The sequence below is a fragment of the Macaca mulatta genome, chromosome 7 (genome assembly GCF_049350105.2).
Source record: "Macaca mulatta isolate MMU2019108-1 chromosome 7, T2T-MMU8v2.0, whole genome shotgun sequence".
Classification (NCBI taxonomy): domain Eukaryota; kingdom Metazoa; phylum Chordata; class Mammalia; order Primates; family Cercopithecidae; genus Macaca; species Macaca mulatta.
This window is the reverse complement of record NC_133412.1, coordinates 24279229-24302284: the sequence shown is the minus strand read 5'-3', so window position 1 is coordinate 24302284 and position 23056 is coordinate 24279229.

Here is a 23056-nt window from a genome sequence, read left to right as displayed (position 1 = left end):
TAAAGCTCAACATCACTGATCATCAGAGAAATGTAAGCCAAAACCACAATGAGATACCATCTCATACCAGTCAGAATGGCTACTATTAAACTGTCAAAAAATAACAGATGCTGGCAAGGTTGTGGAGAAAAGAGAATCCTTATACATTCTTGGTGGGAATGGAAATTAGCTTAACCATTATGTAAAGCAGTGTGGCAATTCCTCAAAGAGCTGGAAACAGAACTGCCATTTCACTCAGCAATCTCATTACTAGGTATGTATCCAAAGGAATATAAACCATCTTGCTATAAAGACACATGCACATGTTTATTGCACCACTAATCACAATAGCACAGATACGGAATCAACCTAAATAGCCATCGATGGAAGATTGGGTAAAGAAAATGTGGTACATATACACCATGGAATACTATGCAGCCATAAAAGAGAATGAGAGCATGTCCTTTGTAGGAACATGGATGGAGCTGAAAGCCATTACCCTTAGCAAACTGATGAAGAAACAGAAAACCAAATACCATATGTTCTCATTTATAAGTGGGAGCTTAATGATGAAAATGCATGGTCACAAAGAGGGGATGGACAGACACTGTGGCCTACTTGAGGGAAGAGGGTGGAAGGAGGGGGAAAATTAGAAAACATAAATATTGTGTATTAGGCTTAGTACCTGGGTGATGAAGCAATCTGTACAGAAAACCCTCATGGCCTAAGTTTACCTATACAACAAACCTGCGCATGTACCTTCGACCTAAAATAAAAGTTTAGAAAAAGAATTATCTGGCTTCTATGATCACACCACTGTACTCAAGCCTGGAAAATAGATCAAGACTTTGTCTCTAAAAAAACAACCACATGAAAAAAAATCCATACATCTGAGGTTTTACTGTACCTTGCTATCTCTGTACTTCACTCTGAATATATTCTATTGAATTATCATCGATTCACTAATGCTTTGATCTGCTGAATTTCATCTGTTTTTAATCTGATATACTACATTGTCATTTTCATTTATAGTAATTTTAGGTTTTAAAATTTATATTTGCTATTCTTTATCAGCATGAGTCCTTTGATACAATTTCCCACTTGTAATTTATTCTGTTTAATATATTAATCAGAATTAGTTTAAAGCTCCAATTTGAAACTCCAATATTTAGATGACTTGAAGTGTGTTTCTGTGATGTCTCAACCTCTCCTCCCCCATGACATTTTGTCACATGTTTCTAACAACTGGTATGTGGGTGATATTTTATGAAGTGCCATCATTTGTTTATAGGTATTTTAGTGGGCTTTATATGTCATTTGATATATGTTTTTGATGGATACTGTGTTAGTCTGTTTTCTACTGCTAAAACAGAATATCTGAAACTGGGCAATTGATAAAGAAAATAAATGTTTTCTCATACTTCTAGAGCCTGAGAAGTTCAATATCAAGGTATTGTCATCTGGAAAGGGCTATCATGCAGTGTCATCCCATGGTAGAAAGTGGAGGAGCAAGAGAGCATAAAAGAGAAAGGGATTATGAAAGAGCAAGAGAACAGGAGGGGGTCAAACTCACTTTTATAACAAATGCACTTTTGTGATAATTAACTTGCTCCAACAGCAATGACATGAACCCATTGTATTAGTCAGAGTTCTCTAGAGGGACAGAAATAATAGGATATATATATCCTATTATTTATAAACTGTATATACATGTGAAGGAGAGTTTATTAATAATAGGAGATATATATATATATATATATATATATATATATATATATGTAAAGGGGAGTTTATTAAGTATTAACTCACATGATCACAACGTCCCACAATAGGCCATCTCCAAGCTGGGAAGCAAGGAGAACAAGTCTGAGTCCCAAAACTGAGGAACTTTGGAGTCTGATGTTCGATGGCAGGATGCATCCAGCGTGGGAGAAAAATGTAAGGCTGGGAGGCTAGGCCAGTCTAGCCTTTTCACGTTTTTCTGTCTGCTTTATATTCTAGCTCTGTTGGCAGCTGATTAGATGGTGCCCACCCAGACTAAGGGTGAGTCTGACTTTCCCAGCCCACTGGCTAAAATGTTAATCTCCTTTGGCAACACCCTTACAGACACACCCAAGATCAATACTTTGCATCCTTCAATCCAATCAAGTTGACACTCAGTATTAACCGTCATACCCATTTATAAGGATGGAGCCTTCATGACCTAATCACCTTTTATTAGGTACCACTTTCCAACACATGAACTTTGGGGGACACATTCAAACTATAGCATTCTTTCCCTGGTCCCCCCAATTTATGTTCTTTATATTTATTTAAATGCAAATGACATTTAATCCATCTCAATAATTCCAAAAGTCTTATGTCATTCCAACATCAACTCAAAAGTTCAAAGTTTAGATTTATCCAAGGAGATACATGTTAGACTAGAGGCATGATTCATCTTGAGGCAAATTCCTCTTCTGCTGTGAGCCTGTGAAATTAACAAGTTAATGCTTCTCAAATGCAATGGTGTAACAAGCAAAGAATAGACATTCCTATTCCAAAGGGAGAAATAAGCAAAACAAAAGGAGTCACAGGTGCCAAATAAGTCCAAATCCCAACAAGGTGCACAACACTAAAGCCTGAAAGCTGGAAAGTCATCTTTGTTGATTCCCTATCACACATCCTGGTCACATTTTAATGAGTTTGAGAGTCCCAAGGCCTCAGGAAGTTCTACCCGCATGGCTATGCTGGGCTCAGTCCACACAATAGCTCTCATGAGTTGAAATCCCAGGCCTGCAGCACCTCCTAGGGTGATGCTGCAAGCTGGTAGCTCTACAATTTTGGTGTCCTGAGAGTGACCCCACTCCCACAGCTCCCTGAGGCATTGCCCTAATTGTGCCTGTATGTGGTTGGGCCTCCAGGCCCCTCATTTTCGCTTGGCGTTGCACTAGTCAGGGCTTTCTTCAGTGGCTCTGCCCCTGTAACAAGTCTTTACCTGGTATCTTAAGCTCTTCATGACATCCTTTGAAATATAGGTGGAAAAAGTCATGCCCCTGCAGCTCTTGCGTTCTGCATTCCTACAGAATTAGCACCACATGGAGACCTCTAATGTTTACAGCTTGTGCCTTCTGAAACAGTGGATTGAACTGTACCTGGGCCCATTTGAGCCATGACTGTGATGGCTGAAAAGTGATGTGCTGGAATGCAGGGAACAGAGATCCAGGTTTTTCTGGGAAATGAGCCTGTGGAAGATTCTCTTGGTTGGGTGCCCTGAATCCATTCTGCTGTCTTAGTGCTCTGGACCTATGATAGGAGAGCCAGTCTTGAAGATCTCTAAAATGCCTTTAAGTTTTTCTTCCACTGTCTTGATGAATAACACTTAGCACTCTTTTATTCATGGTAATCTCTTTAGCAAATAGTCATTTGGCTCCACACTTTGTTTGCTCTCCTGAACACATTATTTTTAATTCTTTACATAGCCAGGGTTCAAAATTTCCAAATCTTTACACTCCGCTTCCCTCTTAATTATAAATTTAATATTTAAGTCATTCTTTGGCTCTCACATGTCACTTATGTGATTAGAAGTAGCCACTCAGTAGCCTGAATGCCTTGCTGTTTAGATATTTCTTCCAGAGATATTCTAGTTCATTATTCTTAATTTCTGCATTCCATAAAGCCATGGGACATGGACATAATTCCACCAAGTTCTTTGCTACTTTATTTATTTATTATTATTATTTTAAATTTATTTATTATTATCATACTTTAAGTTGTAGGGTACATGTGCATAACGTGCAGGTTTGTTACATATGTATACTTGTGCCATGTTGCTGTGCTGCACCCATCAACTCGTCATTTACATCAGGTATAACTCCCAATGCAATCCCTCCCCCATCCCCCCTCCCCATGATAGGCCCCGGTGTGTGATGTTCCCCTTCCTGAGTCCGAGTGATCTCATTGTTCAGTTCCCACCTATGAGTGAGAACATGCGGTGTTTGGTTTTCTGTTCTTGTGATAGTTTGCTAAGAATCATGGATTCCAGCTGCATCCAAGTCCCTACAAAGGACTCAAACTCATCCTTTTTGATGGCTGCATAGTATTCCATGGTGTATATGTGCCACATTTTCTTAATCCAATCTGTCACTGATGGATATTTGGGTTGATTCCAAGTATTTGCTCTTGTGAATAGTGCTGCAATAAACATATGTGTGCATGTGTCTTTATAGCAGCATAATTTATAATCCTTTGGGTATATACCCAGTAATGGGATGGCTGGGTCATATGGTACATCTAGTTCTAGATCCTTGAGGAATCGCCATACTGTTTTCCATAATGGTTGAACTAGTTTACAGTCCCACCAACAGTGTAAAAGTGTTCCTATTTCTCCACATCCTCTCCAGCACCTGTTGTTTCCTGACTTTTTAATGATTGCCATTCTAACTGGTGTGAGATGGTATCTCATTGTGGTTTTGATTTGCATTTCTCTGATGGCCAGTGATGATGAGCATTTTTTCACGTGTCTGTTGGCTGTCTGAATGTCTTCTTTTGAGAAATGTCTGTTCATATCCTTTGCCCACTTTTTGATGGGGTTGTTTGTTTTTTTCTTGTAAATTTGTTTGAGTTCTTTGTAGGTTCTGGATATTAGCCCTTTGTCAGATGAGTAGATTGCAAAAATGTTCTCCCATTCTGTAGGTTGCCTGTTCACTCTGATGGTAGTGTCTTTTGCTGTGAAGAAGCTCTTTAGTTTAATGAGATCCCATTTGTCAATTTTGGCTTTTGCTGCCATTGCTTTTGGTGTTTTAGACATGAAGTCTTTGCCCATGCCTATGTCCTGAATGGTACTACCTAGGTTTTCCTCTAGGATTTTTATGGTATTAGGTCTAACATTTAAGTCTCTAATCCATCTTGAATTAAACAAACAGAGAGCCAAATCAGGAATGAACTTCCATTCACAATTGCTTCAAAGAGAATCAAATACCTAGGAATCCAACTTACAAGGGATGTAAAGGACCTCTTCAAGGAGAACTACAAACCACTGCTCAGTGAAATAAAAGAGGACACAAACAAATGGAAGAACATACCATGCTCATGGATAGGAAGAATCAATATCGTGAAAATGGCCATACTGCCCAATGTTATTTATAGATTCAATGCCATCCCCATCAAGCTACCAATGAGTTTCTTCACAGAATTGGAAAAAACTGCTTTAAAGTTCATATGGAACCAAAAAAGAGCCCGCATCTCCAAGACAATCCTAAGTCAAAAGAACAAAGCTGGAGGCATCACGCTACCTGACTTCAAACTATACTACAAGGCTACAGTCACCAAAACAGCATGGTACTGGTACCAAAACAGAGATATAGACCAATGGAACAGAACAGAGTCCTCAGAAATAATACCACACATCTACAGCCATCTGATCTTTGACAAACCTGAGAGAAACAAGAAATGGGGAAAGGATTCCCTATTTAATAAATGGTGCTGGGAAAATTGGCTAGCCATAAGTAGAAAGCTGAAACTGGATCCTTTCCTTACTCCTTATACGAAAATTAATTCTTTGCTACTTTATAACAAAGATAGCTTTGACTCCAGTTTCCAATACCTCGTTTCTCATTCCTGCTTGAGACCTCAGAGAATGGCCTTTACTGTCCTTATTTCTACCAGCATTTTGGTCGTGACCACTTAAGTCATCGCTAAAAAGATTCAGACTTTTTGTAGATCTGAGGTAATCTTCTGAGCTCTCAAGAGAATTGCCCTTAATACTCTGTTCACAGCAATTTAGGCTTTTTCTAGCTTGGTACTCTAAATTGTTTCAACCTCTACCAATTACCAAATTCCAAAACCACTTTCACATATTCAGATATCTGTTAGCAACAGCCCTACTTCTCAGTACCAATTTTCTATCTTTGTATGCTTTCTGCTGCCATTATAGAATGTCTCAGACAGGTTATTTATTTATTTATTATTTCAACAGGTTTTTAGGGAACAGGTGGTGTTTGCCTACATGGTTTAGTTGTTTGGTGTTGATTTCTAAGATTTTGGTGCACCCATCACCCCAACAGTGTCACTGTACACAATGCACAAGGTACACTCTTTTGTTCCTCCCCTCCACCCTTCCCCTTGAGTCCCCAAAGTCCATTGTATCATTGTTATTCCTTTGTATCCTCATATAGTAGCTCCCACTTATAAGTGTGTATATACGATGTTTGGTTTTCCAATCTTGAGTTACTTCATTTAGAATAATAGTTTCCAATCCATCTAGGTTGCTGTGAATGCCATTTTTTCATTCCTTTTTACAGCCAAGTAGTATTTCATTATATATATATCTATATATGTATCTATAGATAGATGTATATATACACATATACATAATGTATATATACACATACATAATGTATATATACACATATACACAACATATATGTACATATACATAGGGACATAAAATATATATAACATAATATACATATATGTTATGTATATTTTATATATATAATGAAATACTACTTGGCTGTAAAAAGGAATGAAACAATGGTACTATATATAAAGTGTATATACACATCATATTTTCTTTATATGGTGTATATATATATGGTGTGTGTATATATATGGTATTATATATATACATACACACACATACATACACACTCACACACACATTTTGTTTATCCACTCATTGATTGATAGGCATTTGGGCTGAAAAAAAAAATTCATATTTTTGCAATAGTGAATTGTGCTTCTATAAATATGCATGTGCAAGTGTATTTTTTATATAACGACTTCCTTTCCTCTGGGTAGATACCCAGGAGTGGGATTGTTGGATCCATTGGTAGATCTACTTTCAGTTCTTTAAGGAATCTCCACACTGTTTTCCATAGTGGTTGTACTAGTTTATTTTCCCACCAACAGTGTAAAAGTGTTCCCTTTTCACCACATCCATGCCAACATCTATTTTTTTTTTATTTTTAAATTATGACCATTCTTGCAGGAGTAAGGTAGTATCACATTGTGGTTTGGATTTGCATTTCCTGATAATTAGTGATGCTGAGTATTTTTTCATGTTTGTTGCCATTTGTGTATCTTCTTTTGAGAATTGTCTATTAGTGGCCCTAGCCCACTTTATGATGGGATTGTTTTTTCTTACTTGAGTTCCTTGTAGATTATGTATATTAGTGTTTTGTTGGATGCATAGTTTGTGAAGATTTTCCCCCACTCTGTTGGTTGTCTGTTTGCTCTGCTGATTATTTCTTTTGCTGTGCAGAAGCTTTTTAGTTCAGTATCATCAGTTTATCTTTGTTTTTGTTGTGTTTGCTTTTGGGTTCTTGGTGATACAGTTTTTGTCAAAGCCGATGTCCAGAAGGGATTTTTATAATGTTATCTTATAGAATTTTAATGGTTTCAGGTCTTAGATTTAAGTCTTTGATCCATCTTGAGTTAATTTTTGAATAATGTGAGAGATGAGGATCCAGTTTCATTTTTCTACCTGTGGCTTGTCAAATGTCCCAGCACCATTTGCTGAATAGTGTATTCTTTGCCCATTTGTTTTTGATTGCTTTGCCGAAGATTGGTTGACTGCATTTGGCTTTATTTCTGAGTTCTCCATTCTGTTCCATTGATTTATGTGCCTATTTTTCTGCCAGTACCATGCTGTTTTGTGACTACAACCTTATATTATAAAGTTGGGTAGTATGATGCCTGCAGATTTGTTCTTTTTGCTGAGTTTTGCTTTAGCTATGTGGTCTCTTTTTGGTTTCATATGAATTTTAGGATTGCTCTTTCTAGTTCCGTGAAGAATGATGATGATATTTTGATGGGAATTGCATTGAATTTGTAGATCTCTTTTGGCAGTATGGTCATTTTCACAATATTGATTCTATCCATCCATGATCATGGGATGTGTTTCCATTTGTTTTTGTCACCTGTGATTTCTTTCAGCAGCATTTTGTAGTTTTCCTTCATGTAGAGGTCTTTCATGTCCTTGGTTAGGTATATTCCTAAGTATCTTATTGTTTTTGCAGCTATTGTAAAAGGGATTGAGTTCTTGATTTGATTCTCAGCTTGGTCAGTGTTGGTGTATAGCAGTGCTACTGATTTGGGTACGTTGATTTTGTATCCTGAAACGTTACTAAATTCATTTATCAGTTCTAGGAACTTTTTGTATGAATTTTATTTTATTTTATTTTATTTTATTTTATTTTATTTTATTTTGAGACAGAGTTTCGCTCTTGTTTCCCAGGCTGGAGTACAATGGTGTGACCTCGGCTCACTGCAACCTCTGCCTCCTGGGTTCAAGTGATTTATCCCGGCTCGGCCTTCTCAGTAGCTGGGATTACAGGTGCTGGCCACCACGCCCGGCTAATTTTTTGTATTTTTAGTAGAGATGGGATTTCACCATGTTGGTCAGGCTGGTCTCAAACTTCAGACCTCAGGTGATCCACCCACCGTGGCCTCCTAAAGTGCTGGGATTACAGGTGTGAGCCACCATGCCCGGCTTGGTGAGATTTTTAGGGTTTTCTAGGTTTATGATTAAATCGCTGGTGAACAGTGACAGTTTGACTTCCTGTTTACCAATCTGGATGCCCTTTATTTCTCTCTCTTGTCTGATTGTTCTGGCTAGGACTTCCAATACCATGTTGAATAGAAGTGGTGAAAGTGGGCATCCTTTTCTTCTTCCAGTTCTCAGGAGAAATGCTTTCAACATTTCCCCATTCAGTAAAATGTTGGTTGTGGGTTTGTCATAGATGTCTTTTATTACTTAAAGTATGTTTCTTCTATGCTGATTTTGCTGAGGGTTTTAATCATAAAAGGATTCTGGATTTTGTTAAATGCTTTTTCTGCCTCTATTGAGATGTTCATGTGATTTTTTATTTTAATTCTTTTTATGAAGTGGGTCACATTTATTGACTTGTGCATGTTAAACTGTCCTTTCATCCCTGGTATGAAACCCACTTGATCATGTTGGATTATCTTTTTGATATGCTGCTAGATTTGATTAGCTAGTATTTTGTTGAGACTTTTTGCATCTCTGTTAATCAGGGATGGTGGTCTATGGTTTCTTTTTTGTTAAGTCCTTTCCTGATTTTGGTGTTATGGTAGGTGTGAAGTGGCATCACATTGTAGTGTGATTTTTGTGATGACCAGTGATGTTAAAAAGCCTATTCGGCTGGGCCCGGTGGCTCAAGCCTGTAATCCCAGCACTTTGGGAGGCCGAGACGGGCGGATCACGAAGTCAGGAGATCAAGACCATCCTGGCTAACACGGTGAAACCCCATCTCTACTAAAAAATACAAAAAACTAGCCGGGCGAGGTGGCGGGCGCCTGTAGTCCCAGCTAATGTAGTCCCAGCTACTCGGGAGGCTGAGGCAGGAGAATGGCCTAAACCCGGGAGGCAGAGCTTGCAGTGAGCTGAGATCCGGCCACTGCACTCCAGCCTGGGCAACAGAGCGAGACTCCGTCTCGAAAAAAAAAAAAAAAGCCTATTCATGTGTTTATTTGCCATTAAAAATAAACCTTCTTTGGAGAAATGTCTAAATCTTTTGAAAAAATTTTAAATTATTTGTAGTTTATTGTTGAGTTGTAAAAGTCCTCTATATATTCTTGAATATAACTTTCTTATTAGATATATAATTTGCAAATGCTTTCTCCTATTCTGTGGTTTACTTTTGCAATTTACTGATGTTATCTTTCAAGTACAGCCATTTTAATTTTGAGAAAAGCCAATTTATCTTTTTTTTCTCTTTCATTGCTTCTGATTTGTTCCTATATCTAAGAAACAACTGCTTAATTCAAGGCCACAAATACTTAACATTATGTTTTATTTTTAAATTTTTGTAATTGTAACTATTAGATTTAGGACTTTTGTCCAAATTGAGTTAATTTTGTATAAGATGTGAGGTAGGGGTCCAAGTTAATTTTTTTCCATGTGTATGTTTTGTTGTCCTCAACATTTGTTCAAAAGACTATTCTTGGTAACATAGCTAACAACCAAGTTGCCATAATGTCTGGGATATTTTCTGAATTCCCAATTCTGTTTCATTGAGCTTCATGTTAATCTTTAGACTAGCACCAAGCAGTCTAATAACAGTAACTCTAATAATTTTTCAGTAATTTTTAAAGAAATTTCCATTTACAAGATTATGTCATCTGCAAATAGAAACAGTTTCAATTCATTATTTCCAATTGGAATGCATGCCTTTTAATTATTTTTTTCTTCTTCTTCTTCTTCTTCTTCTTCTTCTTCTTCTTCTTCTTCTTCTTCTTCTTCTTCTTCTTCTTCTTCTTATTTTTTGAGATGGAGTCTCACTTTGTCACTAGGCTAGAGTGCAGTGGTGTGATCTCGGCTCACTGCAACCTCTGCCTTCTGGGTTCAAGCGATTCTACTGCCTCAGCCTCCCAAGTAGCAGGGATTACAGGCGCCCACCACCACACCTGGCTAATTTTTGTGTTTTTAGTAGAGATAGGATTTCACCATTTTGACCAGGATGGTCTCGATCTCTCTTTTTTTTTTTTTTTTTTTTTTTTTTTTTTTTTTTTTTTTTTTTTTTTTTTTTTTTAGTAGAGATGGGGTTTCACCGTGTTAGCCAGGATGGAACCTTGTGATCCGCCTGCCTCGGCTTCCCAACATGCTGGGATTACAGGCATGAGCCACCACGCCCGGACTTTTCTTTTCTAATTGTCTTCCATAGGGCCGCTAGTGATTGAATAGAAGTGGTGAGAGTGGAGATTCTTGTCTCCTAATCATGAGGAGAGATACTTCAGCATTTCACTGCTAAGCATGCTGTTAGTTATGGGTTTTTTATTTATGTCCATTTTCTAATTAAGAAAGTTCCCTGTATCTGTAGTTTCTTTTTTCTAATAATGAGTGTTTTTTGTCAAATACTTTTTCAATAGTTCTTGCAATATGTTTTCTTTTGTCTACTATCCATTGAGATGAACATGTGATTTTAGTCTTTTATTCCATTAATATAGTGTGTTACATTGATTGATCTTTGTATGTTGAAATAAATTTGCTTTCCAGGGATAAATTCCATTTGGTCATGGTATGTTATCCTTTTTGCATATTGCTGAATTTGAAATGCTGATATTTGTTTGAAGGTTTTGCATTTATATTCATAAGAGATATTGTTCTATCATTTTCTTTTGGTTTGTAGATGCCTTTTTCTGAATTTATTATTAGGCTATTAATAATTTGATAGAATGAGTTGGAAAGCTTCCTTTTTCTTTTACTTTTTATAAGCGTTTGTGTGGGAATGGTGTTCGTTCCTCTTTCAATACTTGATAGAATTCACCAGTGACCTCTGGTCTTGGGATTTTGTTTCTGATAATTCTTTTAATCACTATTTCAGTCTTTATGATTTATACTTGTTATAGGTCTATATAGATTTTCAATCTCTTTTTATGTTAGTTTCAATAGTTTGTGTTATCTTTTTAGGAATGTGTTAATTTCATTTAAATTACATAATTTTTCAGCATGTAATTTTTAATAATATTGTTTCTAAAAGTCAGTAGTAATGCCCACTCTTTCATTTCTGATTTTAGTAATGTAATAATTTCTTATTTTGCTGTTGGTCAATCTAGCTTCTGCTTCATTATTTTTGTTCACCTTTCAATGAACCAAATTTTAGTTTTGCATACTTTCTCTAATGTTTTTATAGTCTCGATATCACTTATTTGCATTGAAACTCTTATTATTTTCTTTCTTTTGCTTACTTGGGGCTTAGTTCGCCTTTTTACTTCTAACTTCCTAAGATGAATGATTATTTAAGATTTGTCTTTTTTTTCAAATCTGGGTGTTTGCTGCCATAAATTTTCCTCTAAGTCGTGGTTTAGCTGCATGCTATACATATTGGTGTGTTGTATTTTTGTTTAATTCATCTCACTATATTTTCTAATTTCCATTGTGATTTATTATTTGTCCTATTGTTTAACAGTGTGTTGTTTAATGTCCATATTGAATTGCAAATGTACTTCTATTATTGATTTATATTATTTTTAGTGATTGAAGCCATGCTTTCAAAATTTCAATTATTTTAATTTGATTTAGAGCTGTTTTTGTAGAACAATATATCATTTATCCTACAGAATGTTTCATGTGCACTTAATACAACTTTATATTATGCTCTTGTTAGTTTTCCACATTCTATATGTGTCTGGTCTGTTTGGTGTATAGTATTGGTTATGTGATCTATTCTCTTTTGATGTTCTGTCTAGTTGTTCTATACATTATTGAAAGCGATGCATTGAATTCTGGAACTATTAATTTTTTGGGGGCCTATTTATCCCTTCAATTCTTTTTTTTAAACTTTTATTTTCCAGGTACATGTGTAAATTTGTTCTATGGGTAAATTACTTATTGCTGAGGCTTGGTGTATGAATGATCCCACCACCAAATTAGTGAGCATAGTACCCACTATGTAGTCATCCAGCCCACTCTCACTGCTACCCTTTGCCCTCAAGCAGTCCCCAGTATCTGTTGTTACATCTGTGTGTTCATGTGTATTCAATGTTTTGCTCCCACTTACAAGTGAGATGTGGTATTTGGTTTTCTGTTTCTGCATTAGTTCACTTAAGATAATGGCCTTCAGCTGCATCCATGTTGCTGAAAAGGATATAATTTCATTTCTTTTTATGGTTATGTAGTATTCCTTGCTGTATATGTAGTATAATTTCTATATCCAGTCCACCATTGATGGACATCTTGGCTGATTCCATGTCTTTGCTATTGTGTATACTGCATATGTCTTTTTGGTAGAACAATTTATTTTACTTTATATATATATACCCAATAATGGGATTACTGGATCAAATAGTAGTTCTATTTTAAGTTCTTTAAAAGTCTCCACACTGCTTTCCATAGTGGGTGAATAATTTACATTCCCACCAGCACTGTATGTGTTCCCTTATCTCTTCAACCTTGCCAGCATCTGTTGTTATTTGACTTTTTAATAACTACCATTATGACAGATGTGAGATGGTATCTCATTGTGGTTTCAATTTGCAGTTCTCTAATGATTAGTTTAGATGGCATTTTAAAAATATGCTTGTTAGCTGCATGTGTCTTTCTTTTTTTTAGAAGTATCTCTTCATGTCCCTTGCTCAAGTGTCCTTTGCTCATTTTTTAAGTGGAGTTATTTATTTTTTGCTTGCTGATTTGTTTAAGTTTATTATAGTTTCTGGATATTAGGGCTTTGTCCGATGCATAGTTTGTGAATATTTTCTCCCATTCTGTGAGTTGTTTGTTAACTTTGTTTATAGTTTCTTTTGCTGTGCAGAAACTCTTTAATTTTATTAGATCTCACTTGTCAATGTATTTTTTTTATAGCAACTGCTTTTAGGGACTTAGTCATCAATTCTTTGCCAAGGTTGATATCCAGAATGGTATTTTCTAGGTTTTTTTTTTTTTTTGGAAAGGTTTTTATTGTTTTATGTCTACATTTAAGTCTTTAATCCATCTTGAGTTAATTTTTTGTACACTGTGAAAGATGGAGTCCAGTTGCAGTTGTCTGCATATGGCTAGCCATTTTTCCCAGTACCATTTATTGAATAGGGAAGTCTTTCCCCATTGTTTATTATTGTCAACTTTGTTGAAGATCAGGAAGTTGTAGGTATGTGGCTTTATTTCTGGGTTCTCTATTCCGTTCCTTTGGTTGATGTGTCTGTTTTTGAACCAGTATCATACCACTTTGGTTACTGTAGCCTTGTAGTATCATTTGAAGTCAGATAGTGAGATGCCTCTAGATTTGTTCTTTTTACTATGGATTGTTTTGGAGATTCAAGTACTTTTTTGGTTTCCTATAAATTTTTAGAATAGTTTCTACTAATTCCATAAAAATTGACATTGATAATTTGATAGGAATAGCATTGAATCTGTAGATTGCTTTAGGCACTATGGCCATTTAAACTATATTTATTCTTCCTCTCCATGAGCATGGACTGTTTTTCCATTTGTTTGTGTCGTCTCTGATTTCTTTCAGCAGTGTTTTGTAATCTTATGAGATATTTCACCTCCTTGGTAAGCTCTATTCCTAGATATTATATTCTTTTAGTGGCTATTGTATTTCAATAAATGGAATTGTATTCTTGATTTGGTTCTGAGCTTAGACATTTTGGTGTATAGAAATGCTACTAATTTTTGTGCATTGATTTTGTGTCCTGAAGTCACTTATTAGTTCTAGAAGTCTTCTTGCAGATTGTATGGAAATTTCTAAGTATGGAATTGTATAGTCTGTGGAGAGAGATAGTTTGACTTCCTCTTTCCTGATTTCAATGCCTTTTATTTCTTTCTGTTGCTTGACTGCTCTGGCTATCACTTCTAGTGCTACGTTGAGTAAGTATGGTGAGAATAAGAATTCTTGTATTGTTCCAATTCTCAAGAAGAATGCATTCAGCTTTTATTTGTTCAGTATGGTGTTGGCTGTGGGTTTTTCATAGATGGCTCTTATTATTTTGAGCAAAATGTGAAACAATTTTGAATTTTATCTAAGGACTTTTTCAGCATCTATTCAGATGATGATGTGGTTTCTGTTTATATGGTGAATCACATTTATTGATTTGCACATGTTAACCCACTTTGTATCTCAGCAGTAAAGCCTACTTAATCATAGTGAATTAGGCTTGCTAGTATTTTGTTGAGAATTTTTGTGTCTATGTTTATTAGAGATGTTGGCCTGAAGTTTTCTTTTTCTGTTGTGTCTCTTCTAGGTGTTGGTATCAACATGATGCTGACTTTGTAGAATGAGTTAGGGAGGAGATCTTTCTCCTTGATTTTTTGAAGTAATTTTAGAAGGATTGGGACTTGCTCTTCATTGTGCGTCTGGTAGAATTTGGATGTAAATTTATCTTGTCCAGAGTTTTGTTTTGTTTTTTTAAGTTTGTGTGTGTGTGTGTATTGTGTCGGGGTGGGGGGCAGGGGCGGTTGGTAAACTTTTTATTAGTAATTTAATTTTGGAACTTATTGTTGGTTTATTCATAATTTTAATTTCTTCCTGGTTCAATCATGGGAGGATCTGTGTTTCTAGGAACTTATCTATTTCTTCTAGGTTTTCTAGTTTGCATGCATAGTAGTGTTCTTAGTAGTAGCCTCTAAGAGTTTTTTGTATTTCTATGGGATTAGTTGTAATGTCAGCCTTGTTATTTCTGGTTGTATTAATTTAGATCTTCTCTTTTTTAAATTAATGTAGCTAGTGGTTTGTCAATCATGTTTAATCTTTCAAATAAACAATATTTTATTTTGTTGATCTTTTGTCTCATTGTCTGGGGTAAATACCTGAGGTTTTGTTGCCTCATTCCAAGGAAATCAAGGACACAGACACATGTGGAGTGAAGTTAAGAGTAGAAGTTTAACAGGCAAAAGTGAAAGAGAGTAGCTCTCTCTCCTGCAGAGAGAGATAGGAGCTCTTGAGTGGGTCTTCCACCCTGCAGTGGAATGCCCAGGATTTTATAGACAAGCTTGAGGAGGCACTGTCTGATTTACATAGGGCCCACAGATTGGTTGGACCAGGTGTGATGCTTACATAGCATGAGGAAGTTGGCCAACCCATCCTAATTTTCTTATTATGTAAATGGGCTTTCCACTTGACTGACACCATGTTGTCTGCTCCCTACTGCACAAGTGGTTGGTGAGGAAAAGGGAAGATAGAACCGCCATGTTGAACATGCCTAGTCTCCAGGTAGCCTTTTCCTATTGGCACAGCTGCCAGCATTCACCTGTGCAAGCTTCCAACTTGCTTGTCTATGTCTGCAGCTTGATTTTACATACCGCTTTTTGTTAGAAAATAAATGATTTGGGGGCTGCTTTTCATTAAAAGGAAAACCTTACTGAGGACTTCCTTACCCTCACTATCTACCTAAATAATTTCTGTCTTTGTCATGAGAAATCTCTGCTTGATTAGCATAGCAGTCTGCTGATGATTGCACAGAGGTTTCTTAGATGCCGGGAGTCAATCATTCTTCAAATCTTTGCCAAGTGACTATGTGTGCATCTAAGTGCATCTCTTAAACTCTCACAGAGTTTACAACACTGCCTTAGCCTTCACTTCCTGCTTGTGAAGAGCATTAGTCAGAGATGAGAATGTAAAGCCTTTTTACATCTTTCTTAAACATGTACATAGCTTTGGAAATGCAAAAATCTTGATATCCAGGGCATTTTAGATTCCCAGAAAATTTTCAGAGTATTTTCAAGTCGTCTATTGACATCTCATCTCCCAGGATTTTAGTATTTTGATGACCTTATTGTGTGTTTCAACTATTATCAATGATATGAGGCAGCTGTGATGTTCAACATTTGTCTATAATTGTTTTTTAGGCAAATGCTTTTCCTAGCCCCAGGAAAAGACTGTTCATATTCTGCAACTTATAGGTCAGTTTAAATAAATATAGCCTTGCAAAAGAAATCTTCCAAAGAACCGCTAGATATGTCAAATAATAAAAAGCTCTGAAGGTGAGACTTTGAAGATCAAACCCTTTTCTGCCCTCTCTAGTGACTACTATATTGCTCACTTTCACTGCAATCACAGGTTGTCCATATTCAATGATATCAAAAGCTTTGGAGGTGAGGGATATGGGAATAGGAAAGGTTAAATTGCCACAAGCTTGCCTACAGACATTCAGCTATTTTTCTTGAATAAATGCTCCCTAGTTTTCTCTAAGCCTTGGGTTAATTTCCAGAGTTCTAAAAAAACTTTATTCTGATGATATTTTTTTAGAGTATTCTCATTACTTTTGTGAAGGAGAAAATTTTCTGAGGTCCTTACTCCACCAATTTTATTTATGTCATTTCTAGTAAACTTCTAATATTATACCATTGCTGAGTTCCTGGACACAGCTCAATGTGTGGTATATATGCACTTTTGCATTTAGGTTCTTAAATATTTCATTTAAGGTTTTTGGATCACATTCTCATGGTTTTCCCATTTTAATTGGAGGTAGAAACTAAATCATAGCTTAAAATAGACATTGTCCTGGTGTCAATATATATCCAGTCTAATTATCTAGAATTGTGGGCAATTAAAATGAATGTTCTGAACAATGGCCATTAGTTCTGTAACAACTACACCTTTAAAAATACAGTTATGAATTGCTTAATGACTGGAATACATTCTGAGAAACGTGTTGTGAAGTGATTTTGCCATTGAGTGAAGATGATAGAGTATGTTTACATAAACCTGGATGGTATAGCCCAGTATACACATAGATTGTATTGTACAGCCTATTGCTCCTAGGCTGCAAACCTGTACAGCATGTTACCGTATGGAATACTGTAGGGAATTGTAATGAAATGGTAAATATTTTTTATCTGAACACATCTAAACATGGAAAAGATACAATAAAAATTGTATCTTGTAATCTTAGGAAACCACCATTGTTTATATGTGGTTCATCATTGATCAAAATGTCATTATATCGTGTATGACTGTACTTTTATTAAGGGAACTATGAAGAATGGGTTTCTAGATTTTAGAAACATCTTATTAGATGCTGACATAAATCATTGGTAATTTTATCACAGCTAATTTTATCACAGCACTCAACTCCTCAAACCTTTTACTTAGTCAAGATTTTACTGAGCTCTGTAAAGATTCTGTACCAGTCTACACAAAACTCACCAGCACCTGTGACCTAGCCACTGAGAATACCTAAAAGTACTGAGCAGTACTTCATGTTGGATACAGTTTCTAGATCTCACTGTTTCAAATCTTAGTTCTAACTTTTGGAATTATCACAACATCTTTTTGATACATATATACCTTTATAATGTACATAAAATAAAATTAGCTTGTTCTACAATTTTATATCACATCATTTGAAAATATACTATGGAATCACGTTAGTAAGATTGATGTTCCTGGTATTTATCCATCCATCTACAAGTTAATTTATTTGTTGCCTCCCTCTCTTAAAATATTGAATGTTGACTGTGTATCACACATTATATGAGACCCTGCTCATGTAAGAAAAAGTAACAAGCTTTCCTTCTCTGCAAGGAATCCACAGACTATTGAAAAAGAAGGTACATAAACAAAATCTTGCAATGCTTTGGAATAAGTGCGGTACTTTGGGTGATAATGTAAGTTTGGTTGCACAATGGGATGGAAGCAAAATGGAGGGGAAGAGGGACTATTATTTTTGGAAAAGTATAATTTTTTTTTTTTTTTTTTTTTTTTTTTTTTTGGAGACGGAGTCTTGCTCTATCACCCAGGCTGGAGTGCAGTGGCCGGATCTCAGCTCACTGCAAGCTCCGCCTCCCGGGTTTATGCCATTCTCCTGCCTCAGCCTCCCGAGTAGCTGGGACTACAGGTGCCCGCCACCTCGCCCGGCTAGTTTTTTGTATTTTTTAGTAGAGACGGGGTTTCACTGTGTTAGCCAGCATGGTCTCGATCTCCTGACCTCGTGATCCACCCGTCTCGGCCTCCCAAAGTGCTGGGATTACAGGCTTGAGCCACCGCGCCCGGCCCAGTATAATTTTTATTCTCTAATTTTTTACCTCAGTTTCTCTGTGTATCTACTAAATGTTGTCCTTTTTGCAACATCTTAGAACTTGGCTGATTCAGTAACTTCTTATTAACCAGCTGTCTTCTGACTTTATTTTCTCTTCCCTGAAGGTCTGGGATTCATCAAAGTCAGGATTTAATCACATAGGCTCAGGCCAGACATACTGTGAGAACACATTCCATTTGCTACTTGGCTCTGCCAATACACATAAATCTATCCTGTCTTAAGACTGCTTTGTATCAGAGGCAAACATCCACAAAGGAGTCTCTGATCATTCTAATAGGGCCTTTGCTGAAACCACCAGATGCATCTGCTAGTGGGTACTTGGTTCTCATCCAGACCCAGGTTCCTGAAATAAAATTCTCAAAACACAAATCCCTATGCTCATGGAAATTTTAATGCAACTCATCAAATATATTTTCTTTGTGTCTTTATTTATTAGCTGCGGTAATTTAGAGAAAATAAAAAAGAAAACCTTTGTCAACTTTTTGAAAATCTTCAATAAAATCAGAAGATGCTGAATTTCCACATATCTTGAAGATTTGGGGGCTGGATAGAGCATTGTAAGCCAGGCCATTTCTTAGACTAAATCTGTAGAGTGAGCAGGTAGGGATGTGACAAGAATTCTAGGAGTTGGAAATCTCCCTGCCTGTAATATACTTGATATATTTATGATAATGCTTTAGTTTATTCCTGTGAGTAAGAATTGCTCTTAGTCACTTTGTGAATTTCTTTTTTTAAATATTTAAATTATGTGTATTTGGGTTTTTGAATAGGTAATACATACACATGGTGTAAAATTCAAACATATAAAGTATTTAGAAAACACTCTTCAATCCACCTCTGACCTCAGCCATTCTGCGTACTGTAAGCAACCAATATTTTCTGTCTCTTGCAGTGGCCATGGTGGTCCACATCTGTAATCCCGGCTGCTCCAGAGGCTGAAGTGAGAGAATTCTTTGGGTTCATTGCTTGTGCTCAAAAGCTGGAGACAAGCCTGGGCAACGTAATGAGACCGGTTGCAAAAAAGAAAGAAAGAAAACAATGCTTTCTATCTCTTAGTTTTCAAAAAATATTTTGTTCATATATACAGAGAGAGAGAGAGAGAGAGAGAATTTGCATGTGTTACTTTAATGGATGGAGCTTTGTTTCTCACTTAAAATTTGTTTTGGAGATAATTTCGTATCATTATGAGCTCTCTAATTCTCCTTTAAGCCCAAATAGTTTTTCAAAATGAGGATATATTTTCTCCTACTTGCCTGCCCTCTGTCAGTGAAGGTTTGGGTTATTTCTAAATCTTATATGCAATAACTTATGTATAACCAAGAGCATATACAATTTCCCACTTGTGTGAGTAGATGTGAGAGTGTCTTCTAGTGAAATAGCTGGTTAAAAGAGAACTTTGTGCATTTGCATTTGCTAGATTCTGTGATAGATGATAGATTTTCAACAGCAATATGTGCGGGTGCTTTTTCCTCGTGTCTTTGCCAGCACTCTGAGCCATCAAGCCTACTTTATCTTATACTGAATTCCTGTCTACATTTGGATCTAGTACTACATTTTTTCATTCCATCTCATTGATGTGTCTTTACTCTACGTGAGAAAATTCCTCACTAGTTTAATTACTTTATACTTATGTTAAGTTTTAATATCTGCGTAAGTAATTATTTCTCAATATTCCTCCCATTTCTTAAGTTCTCTGACTATCCTTGCTTTTTAAGTTTTCCATGTAACCTTGACATAGGCTTTGCTTATGTGATTGTTATTAAAATTATTAGCATGTTACATTTAAAGATTATCATATGTAAAATTTTTATTTTTGCAATTACCTTTAATCAGAAAAATTTTTACTTTTATTTGTACATGTCTTGCATATTTCTTAATACACTTATTCCTATACATTTCAACATTTTTTGCTATCAGAAATGGAAAATGATTTACCTTTAAACTGTCATTGCGTTATATATGAATGGCTATAGATTTCTATCTATAGCATTGAATATCATCAAGTTGATATTCACTTACCTTGTAAAATTCTCTTGTTACTGATTTTCAGTTGTAGTTATTTCATTTTATGATATAAAATAATATTGTCTGAACTTAATAGTGATTTTACATCCTCCTCCTTTCCCTGCTTTATAACTATACTAATAATGCCTTCAGAACAATGTTAAATAATAGTAATGACAATGGACATTTTACCTTATATCATATCATCCTATTTTATCTTATAATATAATCTCATTATATTAAAATTTTTAAAAATCAAGATTAAAAAATAACTATTATGAACTTCTGTCTAATCTGTGGGAACTACTTTCCACTTCAAACTATTAATATGTTTAATTATATAAGTAGATTTCCGTTTTATTTTTTATTATTTTTTAACATCTTTGCATTCCTAGAAAAAATTCCACTTGGCCTTATTGTATTTTCCAATGTGTTGCTGGTTTCTGTTTGTTGATATTTCGCCTAAGATTTATCATCAATTGTTATAGGGAGATTTGCTACATTATTTTTTATTGCAATATTTGTTGCTGTTGCTAGCTTAAAATTTTCTTAACTTCAAATAAAATTTCAGAAGTTTTCCCTTTTCTGTGCTTTAGAAAAATTTAAATAGTATTAATTTATCTGGTCTTGAGAGATGTTTTACTCTTCTTAAAATTATCTTAACTTGGTGCTTTTTTGGAAGTAGCTCTTTGATGATTTCTTCATCTTTATGACTCTCTTTTCTCATTTCCTGTTTCTTTTAGAGTAAGTTTTGATAAATATAAATATTTCTCCAGGGGGGGCCAGATGGCTCTGCTGATAAATTTTATGAAACATTTAAGGCTGAAAATTATCAGTCATGTTAATACAGAAACTCAGAAAATAGGAATGCCATGAAAACTTCCCAAATCATTTTATAGAGATATATTTATTGATTATGTCATTTAGATTACATGTATACTTAGAGTTTTAAGAAATCACTCATTTGGTCTATCACAGAATGAGATTCATGTATTAAAATCTTGTGTTAAGTTATTTTTTATTATCACTTATTTTTCAGCTCTTATAATCCTAACTTTATAATTGCTGATGCTACTTTCAAATCTTTGTCTGTTACTTCTTCATAAGAAATTCCATCCATAAGGAGTTGAAAGTGCCTGTCTATGATTTATTTAATGCCTTTTAAAAGAATTTATTTTATCTGATATAAAGGTCACATTCACTCTTTTTTGTTTGTCTGTATTTTACTGGCGTTTCTTTGCAAATCCTGTTATTTACAACACTCTTTGCTTTAGATTATGTCTTAAAAATAATGCAAGGAACATTTTTCTTTGTAAGCTGATATGAATGGTTTCTTTTACTGAGTATAAGTCTTTTGCATTTTTGATATAGCATATATGCTTGTTATCTCAAATTTATCTTATAAGCTGCTCTCTATTTAATATTGGTGCAAAAGCAATTACTTTTTTACAAACTAATAGCTTGTAAAAATCTTTAATGTGGCTATGGTGTAGCATTGTTTTTTGATGTCTATTTCCTTTGATATATTTATTTTTGCCATAGTGGTACTTTTATAACTATACCATTCTGTAATCCCCCAAGTGTTCTACTTCTTTGGACAGTATATGCTATCAGACTATCACACCAAATATCTTGTTTTCCCCTTCAGATTCACTCTCCATCATTCTATCTCTTCTCTTGGATTGAGAAGTCTGACCCTTAGGAACCATGTGAATAAATTCCTATAACCTCTGGCTTCTGATTAGGCTCAGCCAGTGATGAATTCTGGCAAGCCATATGCTAGAGGGAGGAGGGAATATCTGTGCTCTTGACTTACCACCACTGTTTTTTTTATTAGGACCAATTCTATATAACTCTGTAGTCCTGAATTCTAGCAATGCTGCTTTCTTCATTCTTTCTGAGACAGGTATAATAACCCTGGTTCCTGCTTCATTCCCTGTGACTTCCCTAAACCCTCACATTGTAAAATATCCCTTTGTAAATAATCCTGTCTTAAGTTTTCTTCTTTTGAGAGTGCTATCTCTTTTCTATTGGGACCCTGACTGATATGCCTATTATAAACAATGATAAAATTAGCATATTTCCTTTTCTCTTCTGTCTCTCACTTCTCTACAATGTCATCTTCTACTTAATTATGATGTTTTCATAATGTCTACCATCATGCCATTATGAGTCTAGAGCTATTATTTAAGTAGTCAGTTCTATCAGGTTGGTGCAAAAGTAATTGCGGTTTTGCCATTACTTTTAATAGCAATAACCACAATTACTTTTGCCCCAACTGAATAACCTAAATTCTGATTTCCTGGTAAAAATGAAGAACTCTGCATTGTAGACTGCTGCTCACTTTTCATCCTCATCCTCACCTTCAAGTGTTTGTTAGTTACAGGCTTTCTACACACTCAGAGCATATGTTTACACCTTATTTTAGTAAACTCATCCCCATATTTGTTTTAGCTTGCTATTAAATAAATTCAATGCTTACTGCTAGATGTTTTACCCTCATTTTATAATTATTTTTTGTTTGGCTGGAATTCCACCTCTAGTAGATTTCTTAAATAGTGCTTAGAAGCATTGCCAGACAAAATAAGAGATGCCT